The sequence below is a fragment of the Aythya ferina genome (genome assembly GCF_964211825.1).
Source record: "Aythya ferina genome assembly, chromosome: 2".
Classification (NCBI taxonomy): domain Eukaryota; kingdom Metazoa; phylum Chordata; class Aves; order Anseriformes; family Anatidae; genus Aythya; species Aythya ferina.
In genome coordinates this window covers 34,836,165-34,856,344 of record NC_140297.1, presented here as the reverse complement: position 1 = coordinate 34,856,344, position 20,180 = coordinate 34,836,165, and the positions used below count along the sequence as shown (strand labels likewise).

The 20,180-nt window shown below is 40.8% G+C and overlaps 1 protein-coding gene across 6 annotated transcripts in view; it reads left to right on the top strand.

Annotated features, from left to right (window-relative positions):
- Positions 1-9,072: 9,072 nt before the first annotated feature.
- The window catches only part of OSBPL3 (oxysterol binding protein like 3), a 90,675-nt gene continuing 79,567 nt past the window's right edge, over positions 9,073-20,180 (top strand). For 4 of the 6 annotated variants that reach the window (XM_084508842.1, XM_084508846.1, XM_084508844.1 and 1 more), the window contains exon 1: positions 9,567-9,695. The gene's annotated coding sequence lies outside the window, so the exon portion shown is untranslated. Of the gene's footprint in view, positions 9,166-9,566; positions 9,696-10,087; positions 10,157-20,180 lie in introns of those variants that run through there. The other 2 variants (XM_084508841.1, XM_084508843.1) reach the window with 2 other exon arrangements.

Below are 20,180 nucleotides of genomic sequence, written 5' to 3'. Positions count from 1 at the left end.
CACTTTTTGACATCTGCTGAGCACCTGGCAGATATCTTGGATGAGCTGTCAGCAAATGCGCTCGCGTATTGGGTGCCACAAATTGATTTGACAGCTAAAACAGAAAACTTACACAGAAATTGGTTACAATAAAGACTGAAGTCTATCTTCTGCTTGCCAAATTAAAACCCTGAAAAGCGTAGGTTCATTTGACACAAATATTCCCTCCAGCCTCAGTGGAAGACTTTGCTTAGAAGAAAGGTAGAGGAAAATGTAATCTAACCCTCCAACATTACTGTTCCTGCTTCTGCAGTGAGAAAACACCAAGGAGGTGGGTGCCCTAGCCACCTGTCTGAAATGTTTTCTGGGACAGATGAATCAAACTTTCCTTGGCATGCAACTAATTAAACACAGAGATCAGGTAGAGGCATCTTCTTGGGAATATTTTAATCATTGTCAGAGTCAGGGACTCATTCTCATTCTTTTTGCTCTGAGTAAATGAAACTCCTCACCCCACTCCCTTGGGCACAACTTGTGCAGAAGCACTGACATCGTCCCATGAGATATGCAGCAGGGAGGTGATTCCGCCCATCTTTCCCAAGTGCTCCAGTTACAGCTTCACTTTTCTGAATCTGGCCTTCAAATATGTGTATATATATATATATATATATATATATATATATATATTTCACAGATGAAATCATTTGGCACAGTCATTTTGTATTTGCAAACAGTCTCAAGATGACAACAGTCACACATGCAGTTCTACAGGTGGTTTTTGGATAGCCTTATTACCTGTTCTTCTTAGGGTTTTCCCTGGAGGTTACCGTTCATTCAGAGCTCGCTGCATATGGGTGCCACAGCCAAAGTTCCTTCTATCAAGCCATATCTTCATCTTTCTCTGTCGGTATTTCCTTTACAGTTATATTGCTTCCATTTACAGTAACATTATTAGATCCATCTGGTATTCATCGTATTCCTCCCAAACCGTTCCAAACCCAAATAATGTGTATCACAAGCAAATTTTACTACCAGACCATTCATCCTCCCAGACTCTGAATAATATACTGAACGTTGGCTCCAGCTCGGGTCCTTGGGGCATCTTGCTATTAACCTGTTTCCATTTTAAGAGGTAGTAATTTATGCTAGCTCTTTGTAGTCTCTCTCTCAGCTAGTTTTTAATTCATGACAGAACTTTACCTTTCACCTCTGATTCTCAAGTTCCTTTGCAGCCTCTTTGAAGACTTTTTTGACAGTGTTTTTAGGCTCTAAATTAATTGTGTCCCCTCATTCTTCCTCAGCCATTATTATAATACTGCAATAATGTTTATGTCTTAGAAAATAAATGTTTTTCCCACCTCTAGCAAGTGACTTTATTTTGGCTTACCAAAGCCAGCACACAGGAGGGCTGTGTGCTTGCTTTCCTCCCCCTATCATTATGAATGTTTGCTTCCAGCCTATAACAGTCCCCCAACTGCCTAAGAAATGCACCTTTAGTTCTTTACCTCAACAATAAACTCCACAACCTGTACGATTTCTAAAGTCAACATGAGATCCACTTTAAAGAGCGAATACTATGTTTTTCATTTCCTCCTTGCAAAGCAAATGTTTACCATAACACATTACCTTAGCTCTTTGAGGTCAGATCAACAGCCCATTTAATTCACTGTGCACTTTTCATTTTTGGGATGGGTTTTCCTGAATTCAGCTACTTCTTATTTTAGTTCTCACTAAATGTTCTTGTATCACCTGCTCCTGGTTATGCAACGTGATTTAATTTCATCTTTTCAAACACATCTCCAGGAGGCTTTTGCCCCCATAACTTCTAAAACCCAAGATAAAACCCTGAGTTCCCATTCCATTATACTAACCAGTGTGATAATGGATGTACATAAACCAGTCCATGTCTCTGCCAAATATTTTTCTTCTTTGGTTATGAATGGGGAAGTTTCCAATTTTCAAGATTTTAAAATACACTTTGTCACTCTTTGTTCCTTCAAACGTCTATAGAACAATGGCCTCAAATTTTTTTGCTATAGGATTTGCTCAACTTTTCAGTATTTTTTAATTCCATGGGAAACATACCTGCTTATTCAAATAAAAACCTTAGCTGGTAAATCTGTGTCTATTTGTATTCAAAAGGGAGATTTGAAAAGTGGATGGTTTTCAAACTTTGTAGAAATATTCCTTTTCCAGATCTCTTCTGGAGGCAGGGGGGTGGAAAGACATATCTCCTTTAGAGCTGAGGGCATTGTTAATTGAATTTGTGCAAAGTGGCCTCTTGTGTGATCAGCAGCGGACTGAGGCAACAGTGATGAACTGGCTATACCTGGGCAGCTGGTGAGTAAGCTTCCCTTCATGCCTTTTCCTAGTGACCTCTGTATTTGTGTTTGCCCATGACAGACTGTGTGGGAGGTTTGTTTTTCCTCTATTTTACTTTGTCAGTCAGTCGTGTCAGACTGTGTCAGTAACACCATAAATACTTTTGTTCTCCTTTGCAGCAATTGCCTCTGAGATCAATTGAAGGCTTTCATTGCTTTATTGTTTTCAAAACTTTCTTAACCACAGAAACCCATTCCTCAGCAGCAAATGCTTAGAAAAAACAGTGCACATGAAAGGATGCATTGAGCAATGTAGCCTGCATAGCCTGTCTTGCCTCAATTATCAACGGGGCATTAATGGGAGGGGGTTGTTGTCCTCCCAGCAGCTTTCTGGATTCTCAACAATGTCTTGAGATTCGAGGGAAAATTCCAGCCACTTAACATTTTGATCCATTAGGTGAGGCATTTGACTCTGTTGAACTTGAAAAATGATTTTTCCATTGACTTTAGCAACTCTGGATCTGGTCTGGTGCAGCTGCCTGGATCTGTAAAGCTCAAATAAAGGTGAAGACTTTGTTTCCTGAACATCCATTCTGCCTGGAACTGTTGCTATGCTCTGGCACAAAACAAAACAAAGCAAAATAAAACCAAAACCAAGGAACAAACAAAAAGACAACAAACCACCTGTGTGGACTTACAGACTTGTTTCCTGTTGAGTCTGGATACAACGTCCATGAAGATGTATTTTCTGTCAAACAAGGCCAGCTGCCAGTGGGGAAAATGGGAAATTAGTCATACTAGAAGACTTCTGAATAGTTTTAAAATTCAGACCCTGACACTAATGGCTGTGGTACAGAAAAAGGAGATGCTACTGCTGTGTACATCAGCAGATCTGAACCCACCCAGCTTAGCATTTCCCCACCTAGACCTCACAACATGTCTGAACAGCAGTTTGGAAATCTCCTGATACAAAACGTACAGTCAATTCACACCAGCAAACAGGTGTGCTTCCTACTATCTCTAGTGAAATTCCTACCTGTGTATGTATATCTGAGAGATATCACCTTGGATTGGCACATGAACCATTTACTGAGGCACAGGTCAGGGCACGCAAAGTATTGATAAGCACAAACTGGCTGTGTCCCTGCCTAGGCTGAGAGCTGGGGGACTGATCACTGGAGCAGGAAGGCTCTGGAACAGCTCTGTGGCTGGAGGCCAGAAGTCTGACTTCCAAGTGTCTGTGAGGAGAGTTGCTCCTCTGCTGTTTCATTCTGACATTGGTCAGGAATAACTGTTTGCTAACAAGCTTAATGTCTGTAGCTGGACTTGCACAGTTTTCAGGATTGCTCTTGTTACTGCCACAATCGAACCTTGTCAAATATCACATGCCCTCAAATGAAGCATTTGCAACTTCAAGGAGTTTACACAATGGAAAACTTCACCCATGCTGGCAGGAAATGTACCCGGTGAGTACAACTTACAATGTTTGAACAACTACATTTATTTTCCCTTCCAAGTGAAATGCAAAGGCATCTGTCCCATAGCCTTTCAGAAAATGCCTTCCAAATATAAATTCAGTGCCTTACCTTACCTTCTGCTTTCATGGTCCTGAAAGAATGAAAGTATTTGATGTCAGCAATTTTTGTGCCTTAATGTTTTGACATTTTTTACTGTTACATGTATTCAAAGTGAAAGAATAACAAAGCTAGCCATGGCAAGAGAAACATGGATCCTATTCCCACTCTGGGAAAGGAAAGCAGGCTCCATGCAGGGAGCCAGCATCCAGATCTGAAGTGCTGTTCGCTGCATGCAATAGTTATGGAGAGAGCAACACAAGAGGTGTGCCAGGGCCTCACCCACAGCTGAGTGAAGTAAGTAGAAACTGTGTCTGCAATGGACAATGTATTACAACTTTCATCTGCAATAACGTAATACTTTAAAAAGGGAAATGTCCCATGGGTGTGGAATATCTCTGCTAATCCCTTGTGCCCCACAGGTTTCTTTCTCTCCAATTCCAGAGAGAACTCCTCGCTAGCAACCTGAATAAATAAGCTTGCATTGGTAGGGAAGGATAATGTAGCCCACAGTGCAGTGAATTACACTTTCTTAATAGCTGTATTATCTTCTTTGCCAACTGAACTGCATCTGGATGCCAAATTCTGCGGAGACCTGTATCATGTCTCTGTAAATATACTTACTGAATACGGTAAACTTTAATGTACTCTGGTATTTTCTGTCTTAAATAAAGTGGAAAAAAATATGACCACTTTTTTCCATCTGACTGCATTTTAGATAAATACTAAAATCCAAGAATACTTGGAAGAATGAGTAATAGTCACCAATGAGGGGGAGGAGGATAAATGTTATAAAACAGCGTCTGGTGTGTATGAAACCAGTACAAGACTGACAAATCCAGAATTTTAAATTGCAAGTTTGTTTAGCTTTTATTCTTAAAGGAAAATGCTCTTGTTTTAAAAACTGCAGAATCACTGTGGCTTGAAAACCTTGGAATTCCTCTCATTTCCAAGTCAGTATTAAAGTTCCTGCTTGAAGCATGTCCTTATGTGTAGTAGAAGCTTAGAAGGTATCTCAGATTGCTGTTTCTCCAGTGGTTTGGATGTTAGACCTGCTTATTCACCACACTGTAACCAGTTGACATTCACAAGCTGGTCCTCAACTGCAGTAATCTTGGGAGCTAGTCCCAGTAATGTTGGGTCCTCCCATTTTCCCTGAAGCTAAATAGAACAGAGAAATAAAAGTCAAATCAACAACAAGAAAATTATTTTTAGTATTAGTGATGAATGTTACTGTTTGGAATTCAGCTGTTTCCAAATTCATGGGTCCTATTGTGGCAACTGCATAACTCCCCTGCCCCCCCCCCCCCCTCCCCCCCCAACACACACATACACACACATAAAGACAGGGTTGTCCAGAGCCTGAATTTTATTTTCTTCACTATGGTACAGTCCACAGGTATAATTTGCTGAGTGCCAGGCTGGTGAACATTCATTCCTTTTCAGTTTTTCTCCTTTCTATTTTGAGTAACTTCTGGCCACACATCTGCTTTGCCAACATAGAAAGACTGTAATCTTCATGCTCTCTCTGCCCTTATCTGAATAAGTTAACATGAGCCAGTTAAGCCCCTTGTAAGGAGAAGAGTTAGTGCAACAGCAGGTCTGCTTTCCCCCACTGCTGTGGAGCTCTGACCACCAGAAAAATGAAAGTCAGAATCAAGACTCTGAAAAGTATTTGCAACATCTCATGAATTTTGCAACACAGGTGATATGCTTGCACAAAGGCATTGCAGCATCAGGCACTTGAGAGGTAAACTTTGCCCCTCAAAGGTATTTGGAAGGGCTCCAAAGGGAGTTTAACGAGGCTCGGTCTAGTTGGGAAGCGAGAAGAGCCAGGAAAGAAGGCCCAGACACTACAGTCATGAGAAAAGAGGGCTGGGCAGATTAGGGAGATGATAGGTAAGTGTTTAGAAATACCAGCAAGACACACGAAAGCTAATGCCAGTAGCTTGCATAATACTAGCCTGTATATGCAACAGGATGCTGGTGGTATTTGCCAAAGAATTGTCAATGGGATAGAAGGCTCCTCAGTGGTCGCTGAGAAGAAAATAAAAGGTACTGGCACAAGGACAGAAATGACATAATGGGGAGGGCCAGTAGTAAAATAATAATAATAATAATAATAATAATAATAATAATAATAATAATAATAATAATAATAATAATAATAATAAAAGGTACCAAGGACAGATTTACTGCTGCTCACACCACCTCAGCCACAAGGATTCTGATAACCATATTCTTCTGCTGAAAATGTAGAAGGTCTTCAAAAGATTTCTTAGTTATTCATCTCAGAGCACAGGACATAACTTGTATTTCACAACAAGCCTTTCTCTGTCTGTTCCATATCCATGCTATAGGAGCTCGTTCACCAGCATGAGACTAAGATTGCTTGAACATGAAAAATCATTGCATGATATTGAGTTCAACAGAATCCTTTTCATTGCACTCACTGCAAATATTATTGTGCACTGTCTTTACAAAACCACAGGAAAGAACAAGCTAAAAGGATGCACCTAATGGTGGAGTTTTAATTCAGACCATGCAATTTAATTATGCGTTATATTAGATCAAAGGGAAACTGAATTAAAAAGAAAATACCTGTTGGATCATGGAGATTGGAGTTCCTCTTCTTAATAGCTCTGGAAAGATTACAGTGTCATGAGGCTCCATCACGCAGAACTGAAAAACCAAAGAGCAAGGATAAATCGAAGGTTAAGTGCACAGGGCTGGGGAACACCCTAACCACCTTCTTTTTACTAATACAAACCGGATGGCTTTGTGTTGATGGATCTATTAAAAAAGAAAAACACCAATCTATATTCAGACAGAGGCTTTCTGCCTATATATTTCCCCTGATGTATGCAACCACCTTTTATTTTGCCATCTCAGTTAAGGCTCACATTATTTCTCTGTGCTTTGATTTTCTAATAGGAAGAATGATCTTACTCCCAAAAGGCTTCCTATTAATTCATTTTTAAACTTATTTTTAGCCCAGGAAAAACACCACTCCACTACTGGTTTTATTTATTTATTTATTTATTACTTTTTTTTTATTTTTTTTTTTCTGAACAGGAGGGCTGAACAAAAGGAAAGGAAAGAAATCCACAGAAGGATCAAACTCCCTCCTGAAGTAGCTGTAGTTAATATATCCCAAACATGTTTGGCCCATGGTTTTTGCTGTGATAAACTTAGGAACAGTGATTGTCCTTAATGTCTCAGGAACCCCAAGTAGCTTGCTGTCTATACAGCAGTACTCAAGATGGAGATTTTAAACTGGAAGAGGATTTGAATTTTGCTTTTTTCATTTCCTTCTCCTTGCAAGGTCTAGAGGCTATTCATCATCAAAGAGCCACCCAGTTCCTCTCTAAATCAAGAAGTGGTCTGAGTTTGGCTTTAGTGGGAGCTCGAGCAGACCCCACATGCATAGTACTACCTACTGGTACATTAGTACATCATGTGATTGCCAGAAAGGTGCCTCACCAACACATTCCAGCTGCCTACGTTTTTCTTAAAAGATTTGCTGCAGGCTACTTAGTACCATCAGTTCAATAATCATGTTCATTAAAAGTACAGTGCTAGTTTTTATTTTTCTTTGTTTGTTTGTTTGTTTGTTTCTCCTAAAACTTGTACTTATAAAAGCAATTTTGATAAAACTTGAAATGTAACAAAATGGTATATGCTATTTTTAGATTCTAGTTGTTTGCAAACTGATAAACACCCTCCAGCAAAACCTGAATTCCCACACTGCAGAAACACAAAGCTACATTCAATAACATTACCAAAAGTAAAACTGTTTTGTTGCTTTTCATTGACTTTGCTCATTGACACTCACTAAAAATTGCTCCTCATATAAAAATGGGCATAAGTAATGCTGAAAAAGCAGTATTCCAAAGGCCCTGTCAATATTATTTTCAAGTACATTTTATGATCTATATGAACTAAGGCAAAAATAAGTATAAAAAAAAACATTTAAAGGTATTAAATGGTTTGGGATGCTTTAGTGCCTATGGCTTGGGAATCCTCTGCAAAACCCTGTTCTTATAAACGTGGTACTCTGTGTCATCTCATAGCCTTTTAGCAAATGTGGTTTCATTCACAGTGCAAGGTACCACCCTGCAGATGGGCTCCCATCCATGAACGCTCTCCCTGCCTTTTGGGATGTCACTTGGAATGGCTTTCCCAAGCACTCCCACCCTGTTCTGAGGCAGTGTAAAGGAAGAGGAGGTTTTCCAGAAGGTTGCCCAGGGCAGTGGTGGTGTCACCATCCCTGGGGGTGTTCAAGGAAAGGTTGGATGTGACGGTTAGGGACATGGTTTAGTGGGTGACATTGGTGGTAGGGTGATTGTTGGACCAGATGATCTTTAAAGGTCTTTTCCAACCTTAATGGTTCTATGTTTCTCTTTCCTGTGACCACTGAAGTAATGAGAAGCATCGAGTGCAGGCTGGGATCAAGAAGCATTTGGTTAGCTTGGGGCCCGCAATGCTGAGCTGGGAAAGCTAGGGGCCCCTTTCCTCCCCTTCCTCTCCTGATCGAGGATTAAACCACACTTTGCACACGAAAACCACACAAGCTCTGCACCAGGCCACATCCTCCCTACATCCTCACAAGCAGCAACCATTTCGGAAAGGCTTCACACACACACCACGGGGATCATGGAAACAGCCCAGAGCACTTCGAACAGCTCGGATCTCATTAGTCTCTCCAGCTGCTTCTTCTTATACAAGGCTCCGAGGAACAGGCAAATTTTAGGATGTGGGGTTTTAGGATGTGAGGTTTTAGGGTGTGAGATTTTGGGATGTGGGATTTGGGGATGTGAGGTTTTAGGATGTGAGATATTGGGATGTGAGATTTTGGTATGTGGGATTTTGGTATGTGAGGGTTTAGGATGTGACTTTGGGATTTGATTTCGGGATGTCACATTTCGGGATGTCACATTTCAGGATACCAACGGGGTCTGTACGTGTCTGAGGGACGAAGCCTCCCCGCACCTCCCCTCAGCACCGGCCCCCGCCTCCCGCCCCACCTGCCGGTGAGGCCCCGCCCGTGACGTCACGGAAACACCCCGTCTCCCCCCGCGATCGGCGGGGAAGCGAACGCGAGCTTCCCTTTGGCCAGCGCGGCTGCCAATCAAGCGCGGAGGTCTCGCCTCCCCCCTCCCCTCTCCCCCCCTCCCCGCGGTGCCGCTCGTGTCCGTCCGGCCGGAGCCGAGCGGAGCCGAAGGGAGCCGAGCGGCCGCCCCGCGCCCCCGCCCTCCCCTCCGCTCCCCTGCCCGCCGCGCCCGGTGCAGGTATCGCCGCTGTGCTACATTAAAATAAAACTGAATAAATCTCGCACCGAGCCGGGGGGACGCCTCCAGGTGTGTTTAGCTCCGGGACGGGGCTCGTACCAGCGGGTAAGGGGGATGCCCCCGTTGTTCTGGTGGCGCAGGGCAGTGGGTTAAGCCCCTCCAGCATGGCTTCCGACGGGGTGCGACAAATTACGAGCAATTTGGGGACAAATTACGAGCGATCTGGGGGCAAATTACCAGCAATTTGAGCGCTGAGCTGCTCCATTGCTCCCAGCTGCTCAGTACAGCTCACTGATGCTTGGTTCTACCGGGGGGATGTGCGGGGTGGCTGGAGAAAAGGGCATTCGGTAAATTTACTTCTTCCTTATAGTGTAATTTGCCTGCTTTGCACTTTTTTCTAGGCCTCCGATGACTGTCACGGCGCTTTTTTGCTTCTCTGCTCTCCAGAGAAGGGGCACAGGCTGTTGCTCCATCCCTTGACTTTAACCACCGAGTTGGGAACGCTTCACTCTGCTTCATTTCATCAGCCCGTAAGTCCTGTTTGGGCATACACAGCGTCATTTATCTTATTTTCCAGCCTTTTCATTGAAAATACGTCTGTTTTTAAATCTTAAGTAATGCTCTCGAGTCTGCACTCCAATGGATTAAGCTGAATGTTACCACCGTGCTTCCAGTGCGTTGGCTTTGCAGTTCCTCGTTTTGGTGCTGTTCCCCACCACGCACATGGTGTTGGGCCCGCTCCTGTCCCCCTCTATCGTTCTGTACGGCGTCTGGGTTTGAATGCAGGAAGGGTGGGAGGGGAACTTTAGGGATTGGAGATGCTATCTGTGTACGAGCATGCATGTGTGTGTTCTGGGGGTGGTGCTGAGCAGTTGTGGTCAGGCTGAAATTACCAGCAGGTTCGCTAAGGACAGGAAATGATGCTGAGGCTCTGATAGAGTTGCCTTATTGCAACGCTGTGTGTGTGGCTAGCTCATTTACTTTCGCAAAAGTAAGTATGCGGTATTATATACAAAACCTCCTTTTTCTGGTAGCTGTGTGTATGTCATCTTACAGAATTGGATCTAGTTAAAATAGCTTCTATTATAAACCAATGCGTGTATGTCTAATAGGCGTGTATCTAATATTTCCTTCATTAGTCACATTCTGTTGGTTTTATTTCATGCTGTGTAGAAATTAGGGTGAATTGTGACATTGTGGCAGTCTTGGATCATATGGTTTCTAATTGTAAGAATGAGTTTTCAGTTGCTACAAACAGTGCTCTACGCAATTCACGTATGAACTACTCTTTCAACAGGAAGGCTTTTCTCATTTTGTAGCCGATGCACTTCAGGCTTAATTTTGACTTGCTGCTGAGGTCTTTGAGATTCTCAATTTTGGTGTGTGTCTTCTGCCTCTGTGGTTATGCTGAAGCAATATACTTTGGGGACATGCATCATTTTTAGTCGCATGCAGCTGTCACTTGTGGTACCGGTATGTAAATCCATGAATAATATGCCTGGAAACAAATGTTCTATTGCTTCAGTTTCTCATTTATCTGAAGGATGAGGAGGTTTTGTGTATGTAACATTATGTCCTCTTGTGGGTGCTTGTCTTTATTCTGCTAACTTAGAAATTAACACTGAGGAAATGTATTTTAATTACCTTAGAATAATTTTTGCTGCCTGCCATCGAGGTTAAGAGACGTGGGTGTTGATTGGTAATATAACAATATAAGTAAAATAGGAAACATAATAGTTGAGAAACATACTGCTGTGGGTATGCTCTTGGGAAGCAGGATATCATTCTCCTTTCAGTCTGTTTTAGCTTGCTTCTCCTGCAAAGTTCCTGAGGCTGCTTGTGACTTCCATGTTGCACATATCATATGTTCAAGAATACCAGATTCTATTATATATTAAGTTATGACATGAATTAACACAGTATTTTATTGTTAGTTCAGGATTCTGTCAACATGAAACTCATGGCATATTGTTTCATGTTGCTTGAAACAAACAAACAAAAAGTTGAGGACAGCCTCAGTGAAGGAAGAGAACTTGCACAAATTCTTTTTCTATTTTGAGTGTCCAAACTGAGGTGCTCGTTACATGATCCAAGTCCTGTGTTATTTTTTTGTTTGTTTTGTTTTGTTTTTTGGGGGTGTCTTTTTTTTGTTGTTGTTGTTTGTTTGTTTTGTTTTTGGGTTTAGCACAAATTCAGTGACAATTCTGGTAAATGCATTGTTAAGTAAAAGCATTGCGTGCTTTAAGAAAACGCTAGCTGAGATTGAGAAAAGCATTTGATTAGCCCAGTGCAGCTCAGCATTTACCGTCCTGCCTGTCTGGTGTGCCAGAACACCACTGACTCAGTGCAAGCTCCTTAGGGTAGGAGTCACGTGTTAATATATAGCAGTAAGCACAACAGCACTTAATTCTATTTCAGTGCCTGGGTGTTCCGTGCCACTAACCACAAAAGTAGGAAGAACTGAAGCTGAGCCACTTTGGTTGTGGAAGGTGCTGAGCAATGTGTGCAGTGCATGTTTGCTAACAATTCTCCATCTTTGGCTGAAGGCTGAACATGTGGTTCTTGAGTCTTTTTTTCTGAGGAAAACAAGTAACTGTTAAGCATGACTTGATAGGAATCCTTGGTATGTGCCGTGGAAGAGAGTGAGAGTACAAGATATAATAAGAGTGAGTACTGTATATAGGAGTGAGAACTGACTTTCACTGACCTTTGAGCTTTGAGCTGAAACAGTGCATTCAGAATTGCTAGGAGTTCCTAGCACTCGCAGGGATCTCCATTCTTAAGAACTGTACAGCTGGCTGTAAGAAAGCCTGATAACAGCGGCTGCATAATAGCATTGGGTGAGTCACAGAAGGAGGGCAGCATACATGATTCTCCACATGCCTCTGTGCTTTTCTTTTCAGCTTTGTGATAGTTTAAACTCATTTTGAAAAATTCTTCCTTTGTAGTCATTATACAGCAAGTTAGCCAAACTGCATTCCCTGTCTGACCAGGAGGCGTGTCTCTATTCGTGTTTCTAGGTTTCTTACTTTCAAGTCGTGTTGTTAAGGTACAAGTACCTGGCCTGAAGGTTCCCTCTTTCAGTAGTGGGGGGTTTATTGGTTGGATCATATTAGGTTGGCAAATACAGCTGCTGCCTTGTCAACAATTAATTTTTCCAAATGTTTTCTTTAGCACTTATGTTAATATGGGTGTGCAAACAAACCTACCTTTCTTCTGCCTGCTAATGTAATGCATCAGTTGAGAATTGAAATCTTTTATTTTTGATTTATCTCCCCATAATGCCAAGTTCTTAGTGATAGCTTCAGGTTCTGCCTGTGTGTTGGTTAAACCGTAACATAACATATTTTTGCTGTGATTTTTTTTTAAGGTGTACAGTGCCATAATTGTCTTGTCACTTGTGACATAATTGTCACTTGTATTTACCTGCTGCTCTTAGAAAGAAGATGATAACAATCCAAAATACTAAAGTTGAGAAACTAATCCTTGTTTGCACCAATGTTTATTTTATCTTTTTTTTTTTTTTTAATGTTAATGATATGCACTGTACTTGGGTTTCAGTAATGACTTCTTGTTGTTGTTAGAAAAATTTGACACATGGGGCTTTCTGGCTGTGTGGTGTATCCTCATGTGAATGTTTTTAGACTGGAAGTTTGAAACATTTCCCTGGCTGAACAGTAGTCTTACTCTTATCTTAATTTCTGCCATTTCTGTTATTGCTACTTGCGATAATAATGCCATGACTCTGCTTTCACTGTCATCTTACCTGTTGTGGCCATCGCTTAAATCACTTTGAGGTCACCTTTCTCTGTCATTCTCTTTTATTCCTCTTTTCCCTCATAATTCTGTAGGTTTTTCCTAGTCTCAGTGTGTATGCATTATTGTTCTGTTATTTGTCTGTTCCACTTTCCATACAGTTGCTGGTGAAACTGAATGAAACCCCAGGTCTTAGCAGTTCCAGTAAAGAACAACTGTGTGGGCATACTCAATTGCCTTAAGCATTTTCTTCCTTCTGCTTGGACAGTAGCTGAAACCACAGAAGAGACAAATTCTGAATGGCCTGTCAGTCACCAACAGGCCTGCGTGTGTGGGAGACTTTATCCTGCTCAGTGCACAAGCCCATCTGTGTCATTCTTAATTCTGCGTGTTACTGAAGGTTAAACCCTGCCCTTCAAGTTTTAAAACAAGCAGAGCAGAATCCTGGTCGCTGGCGCTGCTTTCTTCCCTCTCTGCAACCAGTCACTCGTATTAAAAAAAACTGTTGAAATGTCTTCCTCTCCTCCAAGTTATTTTATTTTTTTTGTCAGTGTGTCTAGAAAAATAGCCTTGAGAAGCGGTGGAGGGAGTTTCTTCGTAGTTTTAACACCCTGAGTGAAATGTACAATTGTTTTTATAGCGGAGCTTCTGCTGTCCTGTCTGTAATGGCAAGAGATGGTGTTGAAACCAGTTTTGATAAGTTTTGTTGTCAAAAGGTTTTCACCGCTGCCTCAGGCTGTAAAGCATAATAGCAGCATCTCCCCTGAACATCATGCAGAGCACGTCGTGCTCATATTGGCATCTGGAACCGCGCTGGCTGCAACCACAGTACTAGCAAAGGAGCTTGTTTAATAGTCTTATAAATTACTGTATTCTGACAGAGCGAACAGCTCCCTCGTTTGTTTCCAGATCCCTTGCTTGTGACAAACCCAAGTGCTGAGATCCCATAGGTGCAACCGTGACAGCACGAACTGTGAATTGAAGTGCAGCTTGTAGTGGCGGGGCAGTACGGAAGTTTCATTATGAATGAGAATCAGTCACTGACCTTTTCATATCTCTAATTTAACAAATAAAAGTAAGAAAGGAAGTGTCTGTTTTCGGTGGTACCGCTTGATCGCTTTAGCTAAGTAAGCGTAAATTATCAGTGTCAATGGGGATCCCCGAAACACTGGTGATTACCATCTGCATACTGAGGAGCTGATGATGTTAACTCCAAAGGATGTGGGCAACGGGGAGTCTTTGCTATTTTGTAGAGATGACTGTGGTAGGAGTGTGGTGCCTTTCTCAGGTTCCCTCCCTGATACTGCGCCGCTTGCCAGCCGCAGGCAGGCTGATACTTGCTGACAGATACCTTTCTACGGTTTAGTAACTCTTTACTTTTTTTTTTCCTCTCTTCCCCTCATGGGATGTATCTGTGTCTGCAACTGAGTAGTATATGACCCCTCTGATTTTGGGAATCCTGCAACCATTTGGGTAGCAGATGTTCCAAGAACTTTGTGCTGGCCTTAGCATATATCAGGCTATTTGGACCTGGTGTTATTGCTAAAAGATTGCAAGTCTTTGCTTTCTAAATAAGTGATGATGAAATGAAGAAACAAAGATTAACAACTAGGGGGCGTTACTGAGACTATACCTAAAGATAAGATTTCTCCTTAACTTTTTTGCTGGTGAGTAAGAGTGATCAATAAGCCTGTGCAGCCTACCCTGGTGCTGTGATTAAGCTTCTCAGAACAGCATCCTACTTGCTGTTACTGTCAAACAGGGTTTGTGGAATCACTCAGAGAAGTTATCTTTAGTATCCTTAAAAGATAGCATTCTGGTAATGGTTTTGTCCCGTCCTACATCTTAACAAGAGACAATGGGCACAAAGCAAAGGAGCATAGGAGGTTCCATCTGAACATGTGGATTTTATTTTTTTTCTACTGTGTGGGTTACTGAACACAGCCCAGAGAGATTGTGGACACTTCATTCTTGGACATATTTAAGAGCTCTCTGGACATGGTTCTGGGTGACCAGCTGTAGGTGGCCCTGCTTGAGCAGGTCAGTTGGACAGCCAGAGGCCCCTTCCCACCTCAGCCATTCTGTGGTAACTAGTAGTGTGTTTTGGGGTTTAGCTTAGTGCAACTCTGCACTGCAAACTCTGTTAGATTTAGAGTTTGGGGGGAAAAGTCACTTGCAGACCTAGCATTCTTTTCCAGTCTTGCATGGGTCAAGAGTGGATCGGATCACTGCACATCTTTGTGGCTGGATTACATGTAACTTTTCATACAGCAGGGGGGCAAACATTGTTGGAATAGACTATTTCTGGAGGATTGCTGGTGTATCTGACAGAAGATGATTTCCAGAAATAGAACTGGAACTAATGGGGTTTGCTGATACTATGGCCAGATAACAAGGAATTTGCATATGAAGACGGGAGAATCTAGGTTAAATCTACTTTTGTCACTGAACTCTAGCAACAGCCATGTTGGGAAAGAAAAGTTGATACTTCCTGAGAATTTTTTTGACTAAGGCCCAATAGAAGAAGGACGAGAATTTTGCTATAGGTCTACACAGTTTTGTTATGTCCTGGCAAGAAAGTTACAGGCTTTTGGGAAGTGAATTCAATTGGTGTACCCTTAGTAGCATCAACAAATATTCTGAGGGCACACAGCTGGGTTTAGATTCTTGGGCTGCATGACGGGGCTGTTTTGCAGTGCTATTGTTAAGCTTCCAGGTTGAGGGCTCTAAAGGGAAATGAAATGCAAAATTTGCATGTTGAGTGAAAAATTGGGACAAAGTATTACAATTGCTTCTTGTCTTCCTTAACTGAACGGTACTGATAATTTATGCTGACTGTTGTGAGTTAACCCCCACAACTCACCCCCAGCTAAGCACCACCAAAACCAGTAAGCCAAAAAGTAAGCTAAGCCAGTACAAAACCCAACATTCATTTTTTCCTGTGGTGGTCATGATATCTCTCAATTCATTTTCAGATTTCTTACTGTTCTTCAAATCTATGTACCTTGTCTGTAAAGCGATAAAACCAGCAGCACTCAATATTATACTAACATTATGAACCTTATAAAACTGAAGCTCACTTACTGAATATCTCCCAGTGCTTAGAGTGTTGCAAATTGCTGAGAAAGGGGAACTTAATGAAGTAAGAAACTGTTATAAATAAAGTTCTTGCCTTTTAGCTGATGTCCAGTACATACAGTTGAAGCAAGCTTTTAACATCCTATTTCTTGGAATAAGAATAAACATACGCTGCTAAAATGATGTGCTTTTTTTTTTTTTCACTTAATTCACTGAATAAATATGGAACTTCGTGTCAGATTCAGAGATATTAGAATTTTCCACAGAATAGCTGAATCACAGGCTTCTTTCCACACACAAACTTCTTATTTTTCACTGCATTATGCTACACAGTATCATATCCTTTGAAGTTCAGCAGGATCAACGTTTCTACTTGCAAATTAACAGCAGAGCCGTCGCCAGGATGTCACTCAGGCAAATGAGACTTTTAAAAAAAATATATTGCTAGGCTTTCACAACGTGGACTATTTGACAAGAGTGACTAGTAAATTTTTTTCCCCTCTTTTATTGTAGGGACACTTAAGTATTCAAGGTCACTTTCTTCTGGCATGTCATATTTGTGGAATTGCTGGTGTACTGAAGATTCCTTATGGGTGATAATATTACATTTTAAAAGATCAAATTTCAAGTAACGGGACACCAGTGAGTATTTTTGAATGCACACAAGGTCATTGTTTTTATCAGGTGAGATTTAACAATCTGTTTTTAGTCCTAGTTGATGAGTGTGATAAGCTGAACAGGGAAGATACATCTTCCCATTTATTCCTAGCTGTTTCTTCATCCTTGCTTTAAAGCAAGTGGCTTCCTTGATTCCACAGTAATTCAGTGGCTGTATCTGAGTGTCATTAAGTGACTGGATGCTCTTGCTTTGGGAAATACTTGTGGATCTTGTCTGTGATGGTGGCCCCTTCCTACTGAAGAGGCATGGGGAGATCTTTGCTTTCGTGGCATGGCTCAGTACCTGGAAACACCCACATCTTCCTAACTGTGGATGCCATTTCAGCCTTGGTATTCCTGACACAATGACAGTTCATAATGAAGTACCAAATGTTTGTTGCCCAACGAGCTTGCATTATTTGCTTTCATATGGCTAGAGTGCATGGTTAACATAAAAACATCCCATGTTTGGGGTAGAATGAGAATTGTTTACTTCTGATGTTCTCAAACAAAACTGTCAAACAGTATTTTAGTGTGCAGAGTCCCACCGAAGAATTATCTTTGCTTGCAGTTAAGTGAATTTTATGTTCTGAAACTAAAATGTTGTTTCTCAAATAATAGGAAGGTGCAGTGCCTTTTTCAGTGTGTCCTGTCTCTCAGCACTCACATCTTGCAGAACTTGAATTCATAAGGGAATTTCTTTCTGAAGGACTGTTGAGCAATGAAACCAAGTGCATTGCCACTTGATCAACTGTGTGATGGGTTACTTAGGAGAGAGAAGGAGGTGTAGGCTGTGTATCAGTTGTTGCTTGCTGTTGTATCTATCAAATTGATCTTTGTTGCCTGGCCTGGTATGATTATAGCTGAGAAGAAGGGAGATGTGTGGTAAGGGATATAGGGATGATAGGTGGGGGAAAAAAGCCTTTTATTTGTGAATATACTTATCTTTAATTCTCACCTCTTATTCTGGTTAACCAAACTGCTTTTTATTTATTTATTTATTTATTTTTATTTTTTTAACTTTCCTGTGTTTCTTTCTGGGTCTTGAAAATAATCAGAAGTCATAATCTGGGTAGACTTGATTACTACTACTACTAATAATAATAAAAAAAAAAAAACAGCTGATGGAAAAGAAGCTCTAGCGAGTCTTATCACAGAATCACAGAATTTCTAGGTTAGAAGAGACCACAAGATCATCGAGTCCAACCTCTGACCTAACACTGTGTTAGTGTTAGTGACCTAGCACTGTGACTATGTCAGTGCTGACTGAGTTAATGGTTTACTGTTTGTTGGATCTGTACAGATAAAGGTGTATATTAAATTTTCTGATTATTTTAAAATAGTCTTAGGGGGAAATGTGGAAAATGTATTTTAGAGCTGTCTGGGTTTACAGGTTGCATTGTTAAGGTTTACAAGCTGAAACGTAGGAGAGACTTCCTTTTTAAAAAAAAATAAAATAAAATAATTGTCTGCCAGATTTCTCTTGTCATAGTTCCGATAGCATGGACTAATTGTAAGGAAATATGATGAAGAATTGGCATGTCTGTATGGTGAGAAGTATGTTGGACTACTTGTTAAGAATGGGATGAAAGGATTTGGGCAATTTCCCAAAAGTAAAACTTATATGTGCTGTTTTGCCTTGCACTGTTTGTAATGTGAGCCAAATAGCTTGTACAGTAAGGAAGAAAGAACTATGTATTCATTTAATTTAGATGGTGTAAATTTAAAGAATTCAATTAAATGAAAAGGTTTATGTACAACATAATGAAGTTAAAATTTTCATTTTAATAACTCTTGTTGCTTTGTTTTGGGGAGTTGAAGAAAGCTGTTCTGATCCCTGCACTGAGATTCCCAAATGCTTGTTTTTATGTATCAGGGTTCCAGAGTAGTAGGTGCCTCTGCAGTAGGCATCTTCAGGAAGATAGGAACATGCAAAATCTTTGAAAATTTTATCAAATTAAGAAGAAATCAACAAATCTCATTTTTGGAATTAATATAATAAAAGCTACATATGCTTGGTAGCCTAAAGATAGATTCTAAAAAGTTTTATTTCCTTGATCTGACACTTTTTGAATTTAATATTCCATAATAAAAAAACACCCCATGATAAGTAATGACAGAAAATCATACAGAAAAGAGTACAGGTGCATGAGTAAAACTGAAATAATTCATTTTTACTAAGGGAAATTCTAAAAATATTACATCAAGGTCACTTGGCAGACCAGGTTAGATCAGCAGTAGATTTTTAAGTGGTATATAATGGTATTCTTACTCAAAGTATCTGTAGTGACACTTCATATGACTGGAAGAGAAGCCCTGGATACTCATCTTTGGTATTTCTGTTGCAGTCTATACTTCTATATAATCCCTTTTGTAAACTGACAAAGCATCATCTTAAAAATAGTTGGAGCTTTGACCTGGTTGTCCCATTAACAGAATATTTCAGAACTTTGTTGCTTTGACTAAAATGCTATTCCAGGATTTGGGATAAATGTATTCACAGCCAGTCTGTGCATGTAGCTAAAATTAGTGTTTTCTCTCACCATTTATAAGGGCACCTGTATTCCCTCTGCACCTTTGTTTTGCTAAGCTAAACTGGTTAACTCCTCTTTCTGCTCTCATAGGAACGCTCTCCATTTCCCCATCATCTTTCATCTCTACTTGAAGAGATGCAGAGACTCTAGTGATTGACTACATACACTGTGATATTCATTTCAGCAGGATACTCGTTGTCCATCTCCCTTGCAGAAGAGTACATTTATCTCTCATATGTCTTACGTGCTATTTTTGGCTTCCTGACCAGATCAAGTGCTAACACTGCCTTGCACAAAGTTTTTTTTTTTTCCTTTTAAATGCATCTCTATATTATCTCTGTAGAAAATGCCTTACTTCATGTCAAAGGATAGCTCTTTGTTTTCAAACGTTCATCAGATTAATAATTTAGTGAATCTGCAATCATCTCAAACATGCAGGTACCTTTCCTTCCTTGGTTGCTCCCAGCTGCTCACAGCAAAACTTGTGCTTGCCCTGCTCCTCGGGTTGCTGGCCTTGCCTTTGGGACTTGAGAGCTGCAATTCATCTCACTGCTTCTGTTCGTGTGGTTCCTTCACCCAGTGTTTTGGTTACTTGGTGCATCAGAGGTGCCTCTGTGCATTTTGTCAGCAGCAAATTTCAGCAGATGCTTCAATTCCTTTGCCACTGGTAGCAGGGCTAGTGAATAAAACCAGCCCCAAGGCAGTTCTTGGCAACCTCTTATGGTGATCTCTGTCCAGCCTGGTATTTTCTAATTACCTTCTCTGACCAGTTGCTTAGTTACTTTGCAATTCTGCTGTTAAATATAATCATTTCCAGCTAGTATTTTGTATGCAGTTGTCAGGTCCAAATGATAATCTACATATTTCACTCACTTCTAATTGTTTTAGGTTCATTTTATAGCATTGATTTTTGATATTTTCATTTGAGTCTTTGACTTGATCTGAAATCTTACATGTTACTCATTGTAGCCAGCCTGATTGTTTTTCTCC